The sequence below is a fragment of the Sturnus vulgaris genome, chromosome 4 (assembly GCF_052056855.1).
Source record: "Sturnus vulgaris isolate bStuVul1 chromosome 4, bStuVul1.hap1, whole genome shotgun sequence".
Taxonomy (NCBI): Eukaryota; Metazoa; Chordata; class Aves; order Passeriformes; family Sturnidae; genus Sturnus; species Sturnus vulgaris.
In genome coordinates, this window is record NC_142246.1 from 37,580,462 (window position 1) to 37,600,927 (window position 20,466).

Below are 20,466 nucleotides of genomic sequence, written 5' to 3' on the forward strand. Positions count from 1 at the left end.
TTTCTCTTCATCTATGTGGAAAATGTGCATGCAACAGTCATCTAATTCAGTTCCATATCCATGAGAGCGGCATCTAAGCATAAGTGTTTCTGAAATACAACTGACAGGATTTTTTTTCTCTTTCTTAAAAGCAAAACAAACAAACAAAAAACCCACCAAAACCCAAAAGAACAACAAAAAAGAAAACAAACAAACAAACAAAACCAAAAAACCAAAATAAAAAAAAAACCCCAAAACCAACAAACCAAAAAAGAGGCTTAGGTATTTTAATACAAAGCAGAAAACAGAAGTAATAATTTTCCAGAAATTCCTGATGAACCACTTAAGAAAATTATTAAACGGTTAATAACTGCAAAATCTCTACCAGAAACTCCAAAACTCACTAAAGATAAAGGAATGGAAACCAGATGTAACATTCTAGAGACTCATAAGAGAACACAATGTACTTTCAATATAGTGTGAACTTCCATAGTCTCACCTTAAGGATTTATATGCCTAGAGACATATAGACATATGAAAAGAGGTGTCTCTCTTTTTTACATCACATACAGATCTCCAGATTTTGAAAAAGATAGGAAAACTACGAAGTTTTATAGGAAATCAAGACTTTGTCCTAGAGCACAGTCAAGCAATACGGCAATCTATTTACTGCCTGAAAAAACTGCCTACAAATGTTATATGTGAAAAAATAAGCATTATCCAGCAAGGACACTGAACTCATGCATGTGAGAATTTCCATAGATATATAAAAATTATCAGGTAGCATTGGAAACAGAAAAAGGGTGTAATTTGGCCATGTCAGATGAGGAAGATGTATTGTGGAAAAGAAAATCTGCAATTTATACAGAAAAATACATCCTGGTAGTTTGTCACCTGAGAAATACAGATGAACACTTCTGAAACCCAGGCAGTTTTTCATGAAAATGTCCAAAAGACATTTGCTGATACGCACGACATCTGTAGGCGTGGATATCAATTTTCCCTTTAAATATTCTTTATCTAATTCTGGTTTTAAGCACCTCAGATTTGTACAGAAATAAGTGGCATCATCTTGCAACAGACTCCCCATCAGTAACGTAATACTAAGTAACTCATGACTTTAATAAACTCCCTAGAAATTTTAACAGGAAGCATGAAAATACCCTGTCCACAAAATATTATGATCATCCCTGGGATTTTCAAAGCTTCACTTGTACCAAAAATTTCACTAGATCTTGGGTCAAAACAAAAATAACCAAAAATTAGGTTGCCCTCCTGAAACCTTCAAATGCTGCAAAGCAAGGCTTTATGTTTCAGAGCCAAAGTAAGTAGAATGAGGTGGGCTAAAAGAAATACAGCACCACTGGGTTTCTGAGCGAGGAAACTCTACTTTCATTTGTGCAAAACTTTCTATGTTACCTTGGTGAATCTCCTTGCTGGCCAAAGTTGGCTATTAAAATTGTTTTCCACTTTAATAGCTGCTTTAAACAAAGCACACCCATAAGTCAGATAGAGATTTTATGTTGTGTAAGGACACACACACATATATGCATATATTCACATACCAATGGATTCATATGCATACGAAAATAGACTTGCATTATCTTCTCTCATTAAAAGTTATACATAATCTGTTCTTTGAAGTTAGAAACATTTTACACACATCTGATGTACATACACACATGGCACTTAGAACTGAAAGAAACAATTATGTTTCTGGTGAGTGCTTTCATACTGTGATTCAGCCTATTCAGAAGAATGAATTCAGCCATAGAATAAAAATTTAAAAACACTTCAAAATCCCACTACAGAAAAATAATTACGTTATTTTAAGGATAAGTCTTCCAATTGTAAGTAAGGTGCAAAAATGGTTAGGAACAAACTCAGCTGAAAGCTTGGCCTAAACCCAGCAGGTTGGCTCTCCTGAGAAAAGTTGCTATAACACATGTGGGTCTTGATTTAAACCAGATTTCTGTATTCAGTGTGGCTGGAGAAATGGGGTCATACTTTTAAATGAAGCTGTAGTAGAAGAGGTACAAAAAAATCTAAATATTCCATTCTCTTTTTCTATTCACTAGAGCCCAGGCAGGACCTCCTAATGGAGTTTCTCCAGTCTACCAGACAGTGCCTGCATGGGTTTCTTGCTCTCTGATGTACATTTCTTTCCATCAGATACGAGGAATTCATTTGCAATTTAATTTGCAATTTAAAAATTAAATCCAGCTGACTGAATCTTTATCACAATTCAATATTTCGGAAGAGACCATTAAGATCATCAAGTCCAACCATCAACCCAGCACTACCACTGTAATTTCTAAACCACTAAAACATATAAATTTTTTTTCCCATGATATCTAATCAGAATCTCCCCCTTCTCAGCCTGAGGCCATTATCTCTGATCCTCTTACTGCAGGTATGGTAGAAGAGACTGACCCCCACCTCAACACGACCTCATTTCAGGCACTTGTAGAGAGCAATAAGGTCTCCCTGAGCCTCTTCCAGGCTAAACATCCCCAGCTCCCTCAGCCAATCCTCATGTTCACCGTCCTTTCACAAGCCTCGCTGCCCTTCTCTGGGCACTCTGAAGCATCAAAATGTCATTTTTAAGGTGAGGGGCCCAAAACTGAGTGCAATACTCAAGGTGTGGCCTCAGCAGTGCAGAGCACAGGGGAATATTGACAACCCTGGTCCTGCTGCTACAGGCCAGGATGTCATTGGCCTTCTTTACCTCCTGCTTTAGAACAAACAGAAATTTTGTAAATGCTAAGATTGAAACAAATCCACTTGAGATTGTAAAAGCTAAATGTTAATGTTGTAAATATAATACCCTGTGTTTTCCCTTTATTTCCACACATACCTCAGGTTCTGTATTGTCATAATGGGTACAGTAGCATACAAAACAAGTATCAGTCTTTACTGTGAATTCAATGGGGTAATATGGTTGGTATAAACGTTAACACCACTAAAACAGTTTTTTTGTGTGCTAATCTATTTTTCCACTTAAGCCTGGAAAAAAAATATTACCATGCTGCCAATGAAAACCAAAAAAAAATCTTTTCCTGTACATTTCAGCTGTCTGACACATCATGTCTGCAAATAATAGTCTTTTTCTAAAAAACCCTTTACTTTACACAATCCCAAATGAACAAATAAGATATGTGCCATCTTATGAACATTTACCAGAACTTGGATGCTTTGGCAATGCAGTATAGATTCTCCTGATGCATAGACTCAACTCTTCAACTGCATAACTATTACATATTATTAAGGCTGAGGTAGGAACTCAACCCCACATTGCTACTTTCTGCCTGAAATAAACTACAGTGAACTGTGATATAAGATTAGTTTCTCAAAGAGAATAATTAGAAGAATTTTTTTTCTTATCCTGTGTTATATTCTAGCGCATATAATGCAGATCACCTTCTGAAATTGGTAACAAACAAAATTTGAAGCCCATTTAAAAAGAAATTTCAACAGGAACATATTTTGCTGATGTGAATGAATACAATTTCCCAGGCTCAGAAGAATGTCCTGGGAAGGACATTCTGGAAAGAATTCTGAGTAACTGCTACAAACAATGGTTTAAGATAATCTAAGGTAATCAAAGATTTCTTACTCAAATTATCACTGGAGAGATATGCACACTATGAAAACTAGGGAAAGCAGATTCAGTTACTTCTTGGCTCACCTCACACAGGTGCATAAGGCAGAAAAATCCCAGCAAGAAATTGAGCCCACTATATTTATTTATTTATATAAAAATAAGTGCTGTTTATCTTAAAATTCCTTCCCTTTGTGGAAGGGGGGAAGTGCTGGGGAGTGCCATACACAATACACTAATTACAATCACTTTCTGCTTCAATAAAGGAAATACAAACTTCCTGCCTTGGCAAAGGCTAGAATGTCTCAAGCAGGTGGGAAAAGGACCATGTAAGTGTCTAGACAGAAATGTGGAGGAAAAGTACTTCCTAAATTTTCTATTTATGTGCTAATCCAGAAAGTGGATTATACATGTAAAAGTAACTGCCTTAATTATTGGTTCTTCTTCTATGATAATTATATTTTTAATTATGATAATTATATTTTAATTATATGAATACCAAAACGTTAAATGATCTGTAATGTTCAAAAAAGTTCTGACACTCCTGGTTACAAGAGTTTTCACCTTCTGAGGGTAAGAGGTTGAAATTAGTCTTCTAGGCATACTATCATTTGGTTAGTTATTACTCTGTGCCTATTCTTCCTTATTCTTCCAAATGCATCCATTATCACTGTGAAATCATTGCTGAGTATTGCTATTACTGAGTGGGCACTTGACTCCAAAGAGAACTTTATTACTTAATCTAGCACTGAAATGCTATCTGTTATGAAAGCAGGAATGTTTCCAAGATGGAAGATGATACATGAATACAAAAGTCCATAGGCATATTTTGATTAAATAATATTCCCAGGATAAAAGATTTCCAGTCAATTATTATGTTCTCGATAATATATCTGGGACTATCAGTCAATTTATATTTTACTTGATTCTGAAATTTTTACTGGGAAAACAAAACATTAGGGCCACCAACTCTTCGCAGAAGAGTAAAGGTCCAGTACAACCCCCAAATACTTGAAGACTCCTTTCTTGGACAGTAAACAGCAAATGCAAAACCACACAGCAATAACATAAACTATTTTATATTGAAATTATGCAACTAATGTTGCATATGCTATCTTCACCTTTCAGACAGTTTCTTTGCACTGCACTCTATGCACTTATTTACACATTTTCAGATTAGAAACTCAGCTTTTTAAAACCAAAGGTCTTTATCTTCATGCTTTTCAGGTGTAGTCTCTACAAATATTCATTATCTACAGGAAATGATGCTATACACACAGAGAAAACCTACATATATGTCATCACACTCACTGACAGTCGACTCTTCTCCCAGGCACATGGATCCACACGAATGTTGGCATGAATAAAACTGCAAAGCAGCTAATTTAAGTAGAACTGGATATGAAATTAGGTTGCTGTTTGAGGAATACAATATGTTCCATCAACTACATGATTTTACAAGTATGACTGGTTTACTCTGCCGAGCTGAAAACCAGGGAAGTTCAATAAGGTAAGTCTCTCATGGATCATTTTGAAACAGAGTAATAGAAAAATTTTGTAAAGGGAAAAAACTTCTCCATATAAGAGGGCTGACCAGCATCTCAAAGGTCAATTCCAGGCAGACTGCTTCCTTGATCTTCCAATGCCTGAAGCCCAACAGCTGAACACTACTCATCATATTTACCACTGTGTCCTTACAAAAAAGGAGGCATGCTGTTCTAACATAGCTATTAGAAATGGCTGCTGCAGTCACACAGACCACAAAGTGGATGACAAAACTGCAACCACGCTCCTGCTTGTAGAGCGGTTAGACTATCGTGGCTCCACAACCATCATATAAGCTCAAAAAATACTGCAGTGCAAAGTTTTACGTGTTGCAATCATCACACAGTTTTTGCAAAGAGAAAACAGTAGACTCAGGCTAGTCAATAGGCCCACAATAATTGGTGCATGAGACTCCAGCAAGATGAGTTTTGCCAGTAGAAAAAAAAAAAAAAAAAAAAAGAAGAAAGAAACTTAAGAACACTTTGAAGATAATATAGAATTTTCTAGGGTTTCAGTAAGTGTAGCAGCATAAAAACATTTATCTTACATCAGTGGTTTTTAATTGTTGGTTAAAACACACTCCGAATTTTCAGGACAGCTTTTTACTGAGAAAAAATGCTCTTCTCTCAGAAAGCTACAAGCAAAGTTATGTGACATATATCCATCAACTGCTAATAAACCTTTGCCACATATCCACCGTTGCAATTTTAGGAAAACTGCTACGTCAGATTGCAGTGTGTGATAACTTAGTAAATTCTGACTTTGTGATTATCAGATTTCCAGTATATCAAAGATGAGAGAAATCTCATCTCAAAGATGAGATCCACTATCAGATTTCCACTACCTCAAAGACGAAGATGTGTTTTATCCAAATGAGACACTCCTAATTCCAACAACATCTACCTGCATAATCCTACGTGTTTCAGAATTGCAGGAACATCTGTATATCTCCTACCCCACACTTCCACTTTTATTCAAACTCTTATCCCTCTGCTCCCACATTTTCCCACAGGCTTTCTCCTTCTGGCCAGGAAAATTAGTACAAGAACATCATTTCACAGACAGTTCTTTCAGGTTTTGTTCCCCAACCAAAAGCAGGATGCAACACAATCTCTCTCAGCATCTTTTTCTCACAAGTATTTGCCCCATTTTCATAGTGAAGTGGTTTAGATACAATCAGTGGACATATGCTGAGAGCCATTTAACGTTTTCTGTGGGTTTTTTTTCCATTCTCTTGTTATCATTTCAATATCTTAATCCTTTTATGTCTGGTATGCATTGTGAATCACAGACCAGCTCTAGATGTCTGGAAACTGCTGGGATTTCTTAAAGAACATCATCATAACTTTTCCCACCCCAGAACGCCAGTGTACCTCTGTGCACACAAACTCGTGAGTGAACATAAAACTTTCTACACAGTATGCAATACATCTTATGAAGTTAATTTCAGAAATACAAGGTTTGTTCACAGGAATCATGGTTTCAGTTCAGTACAGCCACAGAATACCATGGAAAAACAGTTTCTTGACCTCAAAGCCTAATGAAACATTGACTGTGTCCACTCCTATTTTTAGATGTGTGCTCTGCAGTGCCATATTCCTTAATATAAAGCTGACCCAAATGTTCCAATAGCAGACGTTGGTTTCTCTTTGATAGCCAATGCATATCTCTGCTTTCCAACTTTCTGTAAACACATCATTATAAAGAAGGCCAGTCTTACTTTTCCCAGCCTTCTTTCTAATTACGTGCCTACTGCCAGGAAACTTTTTTTTTGTCTTCAGTACTAAAATTTAAACAAACGTCTGATTTGCACTGCAGAAGAAGGAAAAAGAAAGAAAAGAAGAAAAAAGTCCCCTCAAAGCTGTTACTGTTATAAGTTACAAAGTTACTAAGTAACACCAAATTCCTTTCAACACACAGTGATAAACATTAGGCAAAAAAATGTAGCTACAAGAGTACATTAAGTGCTAGATCACCAAATATGTCTTCCTTATAGACGTCCGAATTCCACAGAACAACCCAAAATTCCAATGTTTGCTTTAATTTTGGTAAGAAGCTGTAGTAAGTCTTGTAAAAGATCAAGTCTCCTGCCCACTACCAACTCTCTTCATCCAGAACTATCACTGGGTTCCTACAGAAGTCTCGTACAAAGAAGGCTGGGAAAGCACTCATAGTTTACTGCTCTATCATATTTGTTAAGGACTGATTTAGCAAGTCTTTGGCTACAGAGATGCACAGAGCCGCTGCCGCCACAAAAGCATCTTTTCTGCTTTTGGAAACACCAAGGGGACGGCCGGGCTCAGCAAATAAAGTGCATCAGCCAAACTCGAATGCGACTACAGACGATGAGGCAAACTAAAAGAGCAAGAAAGAGCAGACCAAAAGTAGAAATTACTCGAAAGAAAGGCGATCAGCCGGGTCCGATTACAGCATGATTTCATGTGCCCTGACCTTTCGCCTCCCATCACCGCTTCTGCCGTGCGTTCACCTCATCCGGAGAAGACACGTCACTGCCAATTCCTGAAAGCACCCTGCTGCCTTACCTGCGGAGCGGGCAGCTCTCACATACCCGAGCGCGGGTTCCCGGGGAGGCGGCGAGCGGAGCGGGGCCCGCAGGTACCCGTGGCAATCTCTCTATATAGGGCGGGCCCGGGGCGCAGCTCCGCGCCGTGACTCACCCGGGAGCCGCCGCCGCCGGCGCGTCCCACTCCGGCAGCTTCACGTTAAGAGTCCCGCGGCCGCCCCGGGCGGCCCGATGCGTGCGGGAGGCGGAACCAGGCTGCCGGGAACGGCTGGGAGACGTGGGTTTCCCGCAGCGAGTCCCATCGGGATGTTTCTATCCCCTGCCGCAGCCTAAGTTTTAGCTACTCTCCCTCCGAGCTGCAAGGACTGTAACTCTGGTACGCTTTTTGCCGAACAATGCTCGGGTCCCAGGCTGGAAGTTCACTTTTTTCCCCCTCCAGCAATATCCACAGCCAGCAGGAAAACTTGAGAAGGCGCTGCAACAGCCTAGAGAAACATCCCAGGCTCTTCCATATTGCCATACAGCTGCACAAGGTGTTGCTACGAGAATTTACATCAGCTCTTCTGCGAGGCAAAAGTTTCCACGATTGCCACATCATTTTTGTCTGCATGACAGAGTGGGTGGGATGGCTACATGTTTAATGTAAAACCACAGAAGTGATGTCTCAAGTTGTTCTTCTAAGCCCTATAATACTTCTGTGCTCTTTTAAAATAACACTTCTGCCACTACTCATCACGACCAAGAGCCCAAGTATTCAGAGTAAACTGAATTTAAAACTGTCTTCAGAAAAAAAAAAAGTATGTTATTGCACTGTAGTCATCTGTTCTACAAATAGTCTCCTGTGCCTTCTTCACCTGCCAAAGAATAGCATCAGTGATCAGAAAAAAATTACTAAATGATATAAAAATCTAGTTGTTTTGTGACCTAATTATGCAAAACTTCCAGAGTGTCTTACTTATTCTAAATACATTAATTACTAACTACTACATATTCCACTAAGGCATTCATTCATTCATTTGAAGGTAGGTAATTCTTTGCTTTTCCTTGTTTCTTCTTTTTTTCCACAAGGATATAAAGAGTGTCAGATTTATGTTGTTGTTCATACCCTTCTAACTATAAGCCACCTCGTCCGGATCCAGTGCTTTCTTACAGGTTACATGCCAATATCAGTTTTATAAGCAATCACTAAGCATCAACTTAAACACCTGCTTAAAACAAGATAGATAATCTCAAAAGATACATCTATAAAATCACTATTCTCAATTCATGCTTAGCTCATGGAGGTGATCAGCAGAATCACTTGCATTTTCTACTTCATGAGCAGCAAGTAAGTGTATGAACATGCTGCCTTTTATCTCTCTGTTCAACATCCTGGACAACTGTTAAAAGATTTTAGGGCAGATGAAATCAAGGGTTATCCTCTTTCTTCTCTGAGCTCCAGTTTCCAATCAGTGTGTATCATAGCTCAGCTTTGGATTCCTGGAAATCTGTTTGGTTTACAAGAACATCACCATAACTATTTCCCCCCAACTGGTATGAACCTCCAAAGCAAAACCTCTACCTGAGAAATTTCATTCCACAGTGGACAATGCAGAACAAGGTAGCACTGAAAATTTCTCTAGCTTACTCAACCCCTTTCACACCTTTTCACCATTAAGCCCTCTTCAGGCCTCAGAACTCACTCCACATCACTCAATCACCCCAGAATATAACAGGAAGAACAGAGGAATGCTGCCAAATACAAAAACGGGTAGGGAAAATAAAGCACCTACCCACTGTTAGAACAGAACGGCATGCCAGAACCTGGCAGTGAGAAGGCTGGCACTGCTCTAATTCTGGTACATGACTCTGGAGAAGAAGCATGGTAGCTCAGACAAATAGTATTAAGATAGTACAAAGATAAAAGGAGTATCACTCGTGGCTGATGAGGTCTCTCTATGATTTTTGGTAGGTATGCTTATTGAGAATAGTATTTTATCTAAAAAGCAGAGCACAGTTCTGTTACGGCCTATAACAGGTGCAGATAATGTAACACACAAAACAAAAAGCAGACTGATGTACAGAAGGAAAACTCAAGTACCTGGACTTCACATCTCTTGACTGCACCTTCTCCTTTTTATTTCATTATAACAGATTGAGATAGTACTGCATCCAGGACATGCATTAAGAAGTTATCCAACATTTCTTCTGCCACAGCTCTTAAAATTTTTTGTGCAAAGGAATTTTATGTCTGTGTGTGTATGCTTGTGTTCAGTTCATGGGGATGGAAGATGAAAGCAGACAGCTTGTGCACATCAGCTTACTTGAAGACACTTGCTTTTCTCTGACTCCATTTTCCATGCATATTCGGGCATGGAAAGTGAAAATGAAGCTCAGCTTACTAGGAAACAAGCATGAGGCACATTGTAAGATAAAAGATCCAAAGAGAAAAGAAGCAAAACCATATGCTTGACTTAATATGATCTGTGATTCTTTCTTGTAAACAACTTTGCCTATAATTCCAGTCCCAGAAACATTTGTTTCTGGTTTAAGGAGTTTCCAACTATATCTACAGTATGACTGGAAAACCTAAAGGAGGGAAACTAATTTACATGTAAAAAGACAATTGCCTACAACTCCAATTAAGTCCTAATATTTGAAAGAAATAATTAAAACGTAATTATAATGATAACAAACAGCTTTTGGAAAAATGCAGTAAAAGAGCCCAACAATTAATTTCTGTGGACCAGGGAAGATAATGGTAGATGTCACTAGCAAAGCAGGCAAACACCAAACTGCCTGAAGTTTTCTTGCTACCATTTGTTCAAACTTTGAGAAGCTTCACAAAATTAAGATTTACTTTCCAAATCACCCCATAAATAAAATGCAATCAGTATTGTTTGAAGTAAAAAAATTAAAAAGGATGCCTTCAGGAAAGAAAAGCTGAAAATGCAGAGAAAACCTTACACAAAGGAATCACATCCTCAGCAATGAAGAAAAACAAATGAAAATAACTCAATGGACTTCATGAGAGAGTCTTTCGAATTGTTAAACTATTACAGAATAATTTGTAGCATTTAAATATAATGTTTTTGCCTGCAGTGTATCTTCAGTGAAGGAAGTGTATTTTAATAGTGTACATATATTTTTATTCACAATAGCTGTTTTCCAGGTCTACTATAATACAAAAAACGACACACTACTGTTTCCTTTCTTATTTTTGCCTTCATTGTAGCTATTGACTTAACTGAGACATTTAAAGCTATACTGGAGTGTCCAATTCTGATCACACTAGTTAAGACCAAAACTCTCAAATTTTTAAAATCAAAACAGAATGTTTTGAAAAAGAAAAAAACCAAAAAATAAAACTAAAAAAAATCTGAGATCTAGGAAGAAGTTGTGATTGAGATTCAAATGAAGTTTCCTAATGAGGGAGACACACGACACGAGATCCTTCTGGTTTTAAATACTGGAAATCAATGCAAGGATATAGGCATGTCTGTAAATCAACCCAAATAGCCACAATGCAGCTTTGCATCATATTACAGTTCAAACATCTTTAAACTCAGATGGAAATGTCAATAAAAATAGACCCCGAAAGACTGACCAGAAGAGGGAATTGAAAGAGTTTACAAGCTTCCAAACTGATTCATATGCAGCTTACTGAATTCAATGATCTGTGGAGGCCAGTTCAGCAATCTCCCTGTTTTTCCTACATAAGGGAAATGCATCCTGTTTAAACTAGCTGTGCAAAATAAGCTTTGGTATGTCAACCATTGCAGATTTTAATTTTTTTATTTAAAACACAAAAAAGTATCTCCATAAAACTACATCACATCCCACACCGTAGTTGACAAAAAAGTCAGAGCTTTTCTGCATAGCTTTGAGTGTGGATTCCTAAGCCAGGAACAGACACTGATTTTCTTGGAATGTGTGAGAGTTTGAGATTTCTTTAGAAGGCCAGAATGCAAAGTTAGGATTCCCCAAAACCAAAAGTGACTGACTCTGAAATGGTAGTTGCCAAACATGTGCCAGTCCAAGGCAATTAGCACTATTTCAAGTGTCCTGTACTACCTAACTCTGCTGGTGTTGGCAGACACTGAGGTAGTAACTGTAAATTGCTTTGTCTGGTACTATTTCTGTTTGGTGAAATTCACAATTGTCTGAACTAAAAGTACCAAGCTGTTTGTGGCTTTTGTTGTTCTTAGCACTTCTGGAAAAGAAAAGATCACATGTTTGTTGCAAGAAAGAATATTTAGGCAAACATTTCCCATCACTTTCAATTCTGCAAATACACAAAAGTAAAGTTATGTGCTTTATAAAAAGGAAAAAAACAGCTAGGGTGAACACTTGATAGCAAATCATACTGCAATCTCTGATCTATGAAAACATGATTCAACAACGATGACAATAGTTTTGTCCAAACTTCTAATAATACCAACAGAAAAACAAAAATTAGAAGTTGCTATTGCTGAGACAATTTTGATAAGGCAGCAGTTACCATTTTTGTGGAACTATATGTATACTCGCATGTGTGTGAATATCCATGGTGATGAAGTGACTCACACTTAAGTCTTTGTTATACCACTATTTCACCTCTCAGACTAAAATAGCAAAGGTCCTCAAGGTAAAAGAATTAAATTATATTGATTAGACTTACTGTGCAACCTCCATGACAGCACATGTGGGTCTACTATGTAGGCACTTCTAATAAGGAACTGGAGCAGCTGATGGTTGAACAACAAGTATATGGAGAAGTCAAGTATCCCAAAGACTTCCTTAAAGTTCCTAGATCCTTCAGTTCCACGTGATTGGTCTGTTTTATCCATGACTAATCCATGAGATTTCCTGGCCTGCAAAACTACTGATACAGTAATGTGTGAGAGCTCTGGATATTAACCTAGGAAAAAATAACCTAGGAAAACAACCTAGGAAGAATACCCAAAACATTCACTGCTTAGGCTTTACTTCATAGTAAACCTGACATAACACTTTTCATCTGTGATACTGAAATTCAGTTTTACAAGAATTGCCATGGATTTATGAGAGGTCTGCCTGCACTTCAGATGCTAAAATTATTAGAAGGCTTATAAAAAGTCACAGATGATTACAGCAATTTGAATGTCACCTGTAAGTCCTTCCCAGTTCTGAACTCAAATCTCAACAATACATTCCCTTCTTTAATAGCCCTGAAAACGGCAATAGTGAGTGTGTTGTATCTTTCAATTAGCTACACTTCAGTAACTTACAGCTGCTGTAATTGTGAGGCCTGTCAGGAAAGATAAAGAAGCTGTTTCTTCTGAGCCAGGCTTCCCTACAGTATTTAAAATGTTTTTCAGTAGCTGTTTATGAGCTGATCTTGACACAACTTCAAGATCAAGGCATAACTTACTTCCTTTCATCAGGATGTCAAGCTCACAGTGCATGTAATTGTTTGCTATAAAGGCTGTGACTTTAGGACACATTCTGTTGCTAACGTTTTGAAACCAGAGCAAACCAGGCCAGTATGTTAAACGTTACTGCTCAAGCTTGTGCCCACAGCTATTTAGTTTTCTCTGTTCTAGGTTTCACTCACTCAGCAGAGATTATAACTCTTCCTTCTGAATATTTGCTGTGTGGATTCTTCCTGCTTTTAGTGAGTCTGAAGTGAAAAAGTGAATGGTGTTCCATGTGTTTTTCCACCAGGAATAAGACCTTTTAACTTCAGCCCATATAAGTAGGTAAAACAACATCCCAAGAACACTGGATCACAGGGCATGAATTTTACACCTATGTTTAAACCAGTACCTAACTTGTATTTCTGAAATCCCGTAACATTTTTCCATGTTTTATGTTGTTATGAAATGCTTTTCTATCTGAATTGTCAGGACAGTTTCGGGGTTTTCTAATACCTATTTTCCTTCTTTTCTCTTTCTCTACTACTGTTTTTAACTGCAAAGTCACCTCTGACTCTCAGGGGTGCCTGTGTACCCTTTCTAGATGAATTTCTAAGTTTTCATTAGAACGCTACAGTAGACAAAAACTTCTATTATGTTTTTGCAATGCTTGAAATTATCTGCAACGGGATTCTTCTTTCTCCCTGGCAAAGGATGACTCATTTATCTTCAGTCTGCTAACAACGGGGCTGCCAAAGACCCCTCCTTTCTAAACAAAAATCTGTAGAGAGCTTTCAGAAACATGAGAAAATATGACAAACACAGCTTGCCTTCTTAACTTTGCTGGCTGCAGATCACAGAAGGATACGGACAAGTCCGCCAGCCTCGATCCCCTGCATTCACCACTCCTCTGGTAACAACAGAGAGCAGCTCCCTGCACGCAGACCGCTTCCCCGGCTTCCCTGGCATCTCCCCCTCTGCTCCTATTCTGAAATCCTCCAGCTCCCACTTCCTTATTTGGTTGCCGGGACTGTTCTTTGTCTGGCTGAGCCCCCCGGGCCGCGCCGCCCCCGGCTGGGCCCGGCCCGGCTCCAGCGGGCCACCCCGCCCGGGCCCCGGGCGAGCCGCGGCCATGCCCATGTAAGGAGCAGCTGCCCGGGCCGGGCGGGCCGCGGCTCCGGCCGGGAGCTTGGGGAGCGCTCAGCCCTGCAGCAGCCCCGGCTCCAACGCGGTTCCCTAGTCCTGCAGCAGCCCCGGCTCCCTGCGCTCAGTCCTGCAGCAGCCACGGCTCCCTGCGCTCAGCCCTGCAGCAGCCCCGGCTCCACCGCGCCTCCCCGAGCTGCAGCGCTCCCCGAGCCGCCCCAGCTGCGTCTGCAAACCACTGGCAACCAGACAAAGGAAAATGAAGCTATGAAGTTCCAGTGTAAAAACTCACAGATTCCTGTCGTGTTTTCCGTTGTTCTTTAGAACAGGTTACAGCGTGTCCTGTGGGGATTTCACTGGTGCTTTCTGCAAAGGAAACCCTCAACACTGCTACCTACTTTTTAAAAAGTTACTATTCTGTTATGCTACGCGAAAAAAGACGGCGAGACTAGTTTTTCTCTCAAAATACCCCAAAACTTTTAAAAAGTAACTTTTATAAAGAGCAGCTAACCTGCAGGAAGACAGTAAAATTTGCTACGGGGACACTCTTTACTGCTGCTACTGTTGCTTGATAGTTAGTTTTAGTAGCACTTCAGGTACTCCACAAGAAAGAATTGACAGTCAAACTGTACATGGCTAGATAAGAGCCAGAGCAAGCAAGGAAGAACACTTAATCAGAAAACAACAAGAAAAACCCAACCAAAACCCAGTCCTGCTAGTCACTGTATTCTTTTGTTTACATCTTTTAGATTTAGTCTTTTTAAGTCGATTTATGTGATAGCTCTTTTAACAAAGATCATGGAATCCTGTAGGAAGTGATTTATTTCTTTAAATTTATATGAGAAAATGACAACAGTTGAGGAGAATATATACTGAATATGTCCACACTGACAGCTGAAACAAAAGTTGATCCACAGAGATCTAGTTATCTCACTAAGGAGCTTACTGAGCTGTTACTCCTTAAAAGGAATACCCTTAAGAAAGAAGTGATTTAAAATTAGTAAAAGCCTTCTGAGTCCTTTCATGCCGTGTGACAAGAAACAACATTTTGGAAAAAAATCAAAGAAGAAAGTATAGCTAAATTTCAAACTTTCTAATTCTATCTGGGAACCTGGAAGCATTTCTGTATTTCTCAATATGGTTCCTTAGTATTAAGTTAAGAAAATAAGTCCTTAAATAATGCTAACACTCCTTCCATTGTTGCAAGCTCCTGTGGATGTTGGGTGAAGCAGAAAACAAGTAATAAACTGGAACAGAGAGCACTTCTTTAAGTTACTAATGTACAGGGCAATAGTGACTGCTCCTGGGCACAAGTGTATGAAAGAAAAGATTATAGAGAATACAAAGGTGCATTTATAACCACCTTCCTATAAGAATCCAGCTGTACCCAAGTCAGTTGTACTTTCAGATCAACAGAAAACTGACTCTGGTATTTTTATACCACATTCTTGCCCTCAACAGAGGCCTGAACAAATCTGTTTACTTGTTAGAAACTCTCAAACTAGAAAAACCTAAGGAAACAGCTTAATAAAATAACAGAAGAATAAATATATTGATGACATCATAATTACATTACATATTTAAGTTAGCATGCCAAAATTCACCTCAGAAAAAACCCCAAACAAACCAATTTCAGCAAAATAAGAAACATAGGAATAATTTAGGAGAATTTATGCCCAGAAAGATCAGGTTTCAAGTTGTCTGTTTCAAGATAAATGTAAATGGCACATTCCTAACTGACAAAGAAAATGCTAAAATAAAAGTCAAAAATACAGACATTCTTTAAGAATAAATTAAACTAAGGCCACAAAGATACAGCATTGTCAAACTTAAAACAAAATGCGGTATCTTATGGAGCTCATCCTTTCTACTACTAAAGGCTACAGAAGTACCAGTTTATTTCAGAACTACTCCATCATCTTCAGCAGGTGTTCAGGCTACTGACAAATAACTCACTGCTGATTCTGCAAGCAATTTACTGTCCAGGCCCTGTCATCTGAATGGAACAAATGACACCACAAGTGACATGGTCAGGGTAGAGGACACATCCTTCAACCTTTGACACGCTATTCTACATTTGCTCTTCTGCAAGTAGCAGTATGGCTCTGCTGCAACAGAAACTGGCAATGCTCTCAAGAAAGCTATCTAAAAATCTAAGATAAAAGCGTATGAAAGCTTAGTTTTCTACTCTTACAGAAAGGGTGACCTCCCAGAGGTCTGGAAGTTACTACTCAACTGACTTTCAATGAAAGTTCCAGTCCTCTCTCTGCCTGGTCAAACAGGTTTCAGAGTACAGGTTTTCTCTCTTTAAATATTCCAGATAGCTAAATTGCTGCCCTTGACCCCAGTGGCAATCTTTCATGTACAAGTATATTTCCATGCAAGTAGAGCATATCTGCTTCCCATGCCATCTTCTCATTTCAGTACCTGCCAGTCTGTGCTTCCTTCACCTCCCCCAGTAAACTCCCCTGTTGCCCTTGTATTCAGCCTTCTGATTGTTGACAAATAATTTCTTGCAGTTTCTCACACTGTTCTTATAAACAATGAATGTTTTGCATTCCTCTTTGGAGGAAGAGAGAATTGATGGACTATTGATGGGACCTATGGAGTCAGGAGGTAGGATCCTCACTGTCCAATCCATGGTCGCTGTTGGAATTCTATAAATAGATATGAAATGTAAATAAAGTGGTTCTTTTCCTGCTTGATTCCTCAGAGTCACTGAGTGTGAGTATCTTTCCTTCTGTATCATTTGGTAACACCTCCCCACTCCAAATACTCCACAGCTCACAGTGAATCTACAGTTGCAACTAGTCTGAGCCATGACAGCTTCTTTCTCACAGGTTTGCAGCACTGCCCTCACATATCCACAGAGAACCACACCATATCCTGTCTCTCCTTCACTTCTGCCAGAGTGCCCTCATGCTGTCCAGCCCCACATCCATGATATGGCAGTTTCAGGTAGTCAAAAAACTAGAAGGCTCTGCATGAGCAGTGGAACATATGTGTGCCATAAAAGACCACATCATTAACCCAACAGACCTGAGTAGTTTTATCATCTGAATATCAAAGTATTTGGCACCAGTACACAGCCACTTACCAAGGTTAGAGTACTGGCAACAACCGTTTCAACCTGCTGCTCGGAAACACTGAATTCAAAAATTAAAAAATCCTTACTATTATTAAAGGAATTACAAAAACAATGAGAAAACCCTCAGCATTTTATCAGTAAATTAAAACTGATTTTCTGTGCTAATGTTCAGCTTGTAATATAAGCTATTGGCATTGTAGCATACACACTAAAACATTTAGTGATACTGCAAAACATATTCCATAACACATAATCATATTTCTCAGACTAAACATCTTAACAGATTCTGGATGTATACACACTGAGTGTACACACTGATAATGACACATTTTAATACAGATCTTCCAAAAATTCCCTGCCAAAGTATGAGACTACATTGACTTAGCTGCACAGTGTCGGCCCATTGTACCCTAGCCAGGGTGTTCACTAGCACAATTGTCCAACAATAATTACTACACATCAGTTTATAGTTTCAACTGAATTGCCATTTAATCTTAATCCATGTTTTTCTGATTATAGACCCATGAAAGCAACATTAATTATATAAGAAACCCACATGTATTCATATCAAAATAATATTGTCAGAATTTTCAGTGCAGAAGTACTAAAACTTATCCTGGCAGAGACCTCTATGAAAGCTACTCTGAAATGTAAAGTGGTTATGAGTGGTCAAAAGTGATGCATTGACTTATATTTAGGGCAGCAGTCAAACACAATGCACATGTCTGAGAGAGCTGGGCACAAATTCGTGGGGAGAGGAATCACTATTCTCCATATACATAGCTGGCAATCCCCATTACATTTAGATCTCGAAAATATTTGCCAACATGTTTTTGTCAAAATGGAGGAAATACATAGAACAGCAGCAGAGACCACTGTCAACTGCAAGTAGATGACCATTTCCCAGTCTGGTTTTATAAAGAAATATATAATGCATGACTTTGTTAAATGATAACTTGTGATATCTGCAAGTGGTAAATAGTAAATAAGCACAGACTGCTGTGAGGAGCAGAGTTAAATGAAGAAATGAAAAATTGGAGCTGACTATAAATGGAAAACTTCCTAGTCTTATTCTATAGTTTGACTCATCTCAGTTTGTTGGGCAAAATAGAAGATCCACAGATCAGACAGAGCTAAACAGAGAATAAAGCAGCATTATAATAAAATAAACTCAACAATACAAAACAATTTTAGCTCTCTTGGTGCAGTGTTCTAGTGAGATCTTCTTCCTTTGTATAGTCATGTTTGTTGGATGCTCACTAGCTGAACAGAACTTTGAGGAACACAAATCCACCATAATGTGTAACAAAAAGACACGAACCATGAAGACTGGGGCTGTCAAAGCACAACATGCTAAAGACTTAATTTTGTCATTTAGAAACCAAGTTTCTTCTCCCTAGACATTAAAACATAAAAAAACCCAAACCAAACCAGCCCCAAAAAAATTTAAATAGTAATTTGCAATAACTGATTTTATGGGTAATGTACTCCTTGTGGGAGTTCAGAATTACTTAGAAGATTTGTAGACAAGATTTTTATGCCCTGTTTACATTTTCTGGAAGCTTAAGAGAAAACAGTCTGAAATAAGCTGTAGCTAACACGCTACAGGAAATGAAGGAAGAGAACCAGACTTCTCAAGAAAGATTTACATTTCTATAATGATGATGGCTATATTTTGGCTTAGAAAAAGGAATGCAATTGTTATAAAATACACAGAAAAGCTGTTGACTAGTGTTACTCCTTACTTAGTGGATCATGAACCACTCCAACACTGCAACAAAATGCTTTTTAAGAGAGCTCTTTCACCATTGCATGATACATTGTTTACAGACCAAAATATCTTGCATCAGCAATTCCTCTCTGTATGGCAACCAAAGCGACACTAAGCCAGCATAACCCTCACCTATGCCAAATGTATTGGTACAAAGCCTACCAGGACATTTTCCATGGTTTCCATGGAGTAAACATTCAGTCCGTTCGTAAGCAGTAATCTGTTCTTGGAAGTATAACATCATCTTTTATGAAAGATGTCCACACCACATTGCAATCAGCTTCTCACCACTTTGTAAAATTTCCATTTGTGAGAATCAGGTGCCTTTGAAACTGAAGTTTAGAAGTTGAAATTAATTAAAGGGGAATGTGCCTATTACATCCTAAGGACACTATAGCATACAAGCACTTCTGTACAGAAGTAATTTATTTGACAAATGATCTGAATAGTGCCAGAAATAAGAACTTTTTCTCTACACTAAACTGTGCCTATATTTGGCTTGATCACAAGCTCTTTTATTTAAAAAGAGCTACCAAAAATTCAGCTTTGCACATATTCAGTGTGACGTCATCATTTCAGCCAGATTTTTTTCCATTGCGTCAGAAGTCCATGAATCACACACACAGAGTGGCCTGCGTGAGATCTTTGGACTGTTCCTGCCTTAGTAGGATGTTTCTAGACATCTTATTCTGACTCACAGATAAAAGGCATAAGAACTGAAAGCAAGGAGTTTATCTTCATTCCTAAGTTTGCCTTCATTCCTAACGCTTGGTCAAGATGATAACAGGGCAACTTAATGAGATGATGTACGGTGAGAGAACAGAGATTAAAGGAACTCAGAGAAGACTAAGAAAATAACTTCTTGTACGTGACTTTATAAACTCATTTTCATGTCATTTTTGCGTTTGGGTAGAAATGGATGAACAAACTTGTCCAAATTAATTTTAACTTTGGCTTGACCCAGTCTTACATGTACAACTTCCACGGAAATCCTTTGAGAGAGTTTGCACCAGACATCTCTTTCTGGGCTTCTTACTCGTGTATTTGGGAAACATCAAGTTTTGCATGCATCAGCTGTTCAGCTGAGATGAAAATAAACTGCAAAGGGGTATAGTATCATAAAACTTCATTTCAAGAAAGTACTGTAAGGCAAATGTGTTTATACTGCAGTATGCCCGAATATTAAAATACTACATTTCACTCAAGCAGGATTATTGGAACAATTTGGCAAAATCTTTGAAGGGTGACATAAGCCTGAAGGTTTTGAGCCTCCCTAAGATGTATTCTTCTTAATCTAAATTACTTCACATTAATCACATCATTTTTGCTATCTAGTTTCCAGTGAATGCTGGGCATTTTTTCCCATTTCTTTCTTTACCATGACCAGAAATGGTAAAAATATTGTGTACATTTAAGCATTTCTGCTGTTTCATCTTGAATTTTGATTAAAACTTGCTATGA

The 20,466-nt window shown here is 38.5% G+C and overlaps 1 protein-coding gene across 7 annotated transcripts in view; it reads right to left on the reverse strand.

The window, feature by feature from the left end:
* The window catches only part of PALLD (palladin, cytoskeletal associated protein), a 194,843-nt gene that overhangs the window by 59,179 nt on the left and 115,198 nt on the right, over positions 1 to 20,466 (reverse strand). The window contains exon 1 of one of the 7 annotated variants that reach the window (XM_088163622.1): positions 13,834 to 13,987. The exons of 3 other annotated variants lie outside the window; for them this stretch is intronic. The gene's annotated coding sequence lies outside the window, so the exon portion shown is untranslated. Of the gene's footprint in view, positions 1 to 7,668; positions 7,866 to 13,833; positions 13,988 to 20,466 lie in introns of those variants that run through there. 3 more of the 7 variants (XM_088163620.1, XM_088163619.1, XM_088163621.1) reach the window with 3 other exon arrangements.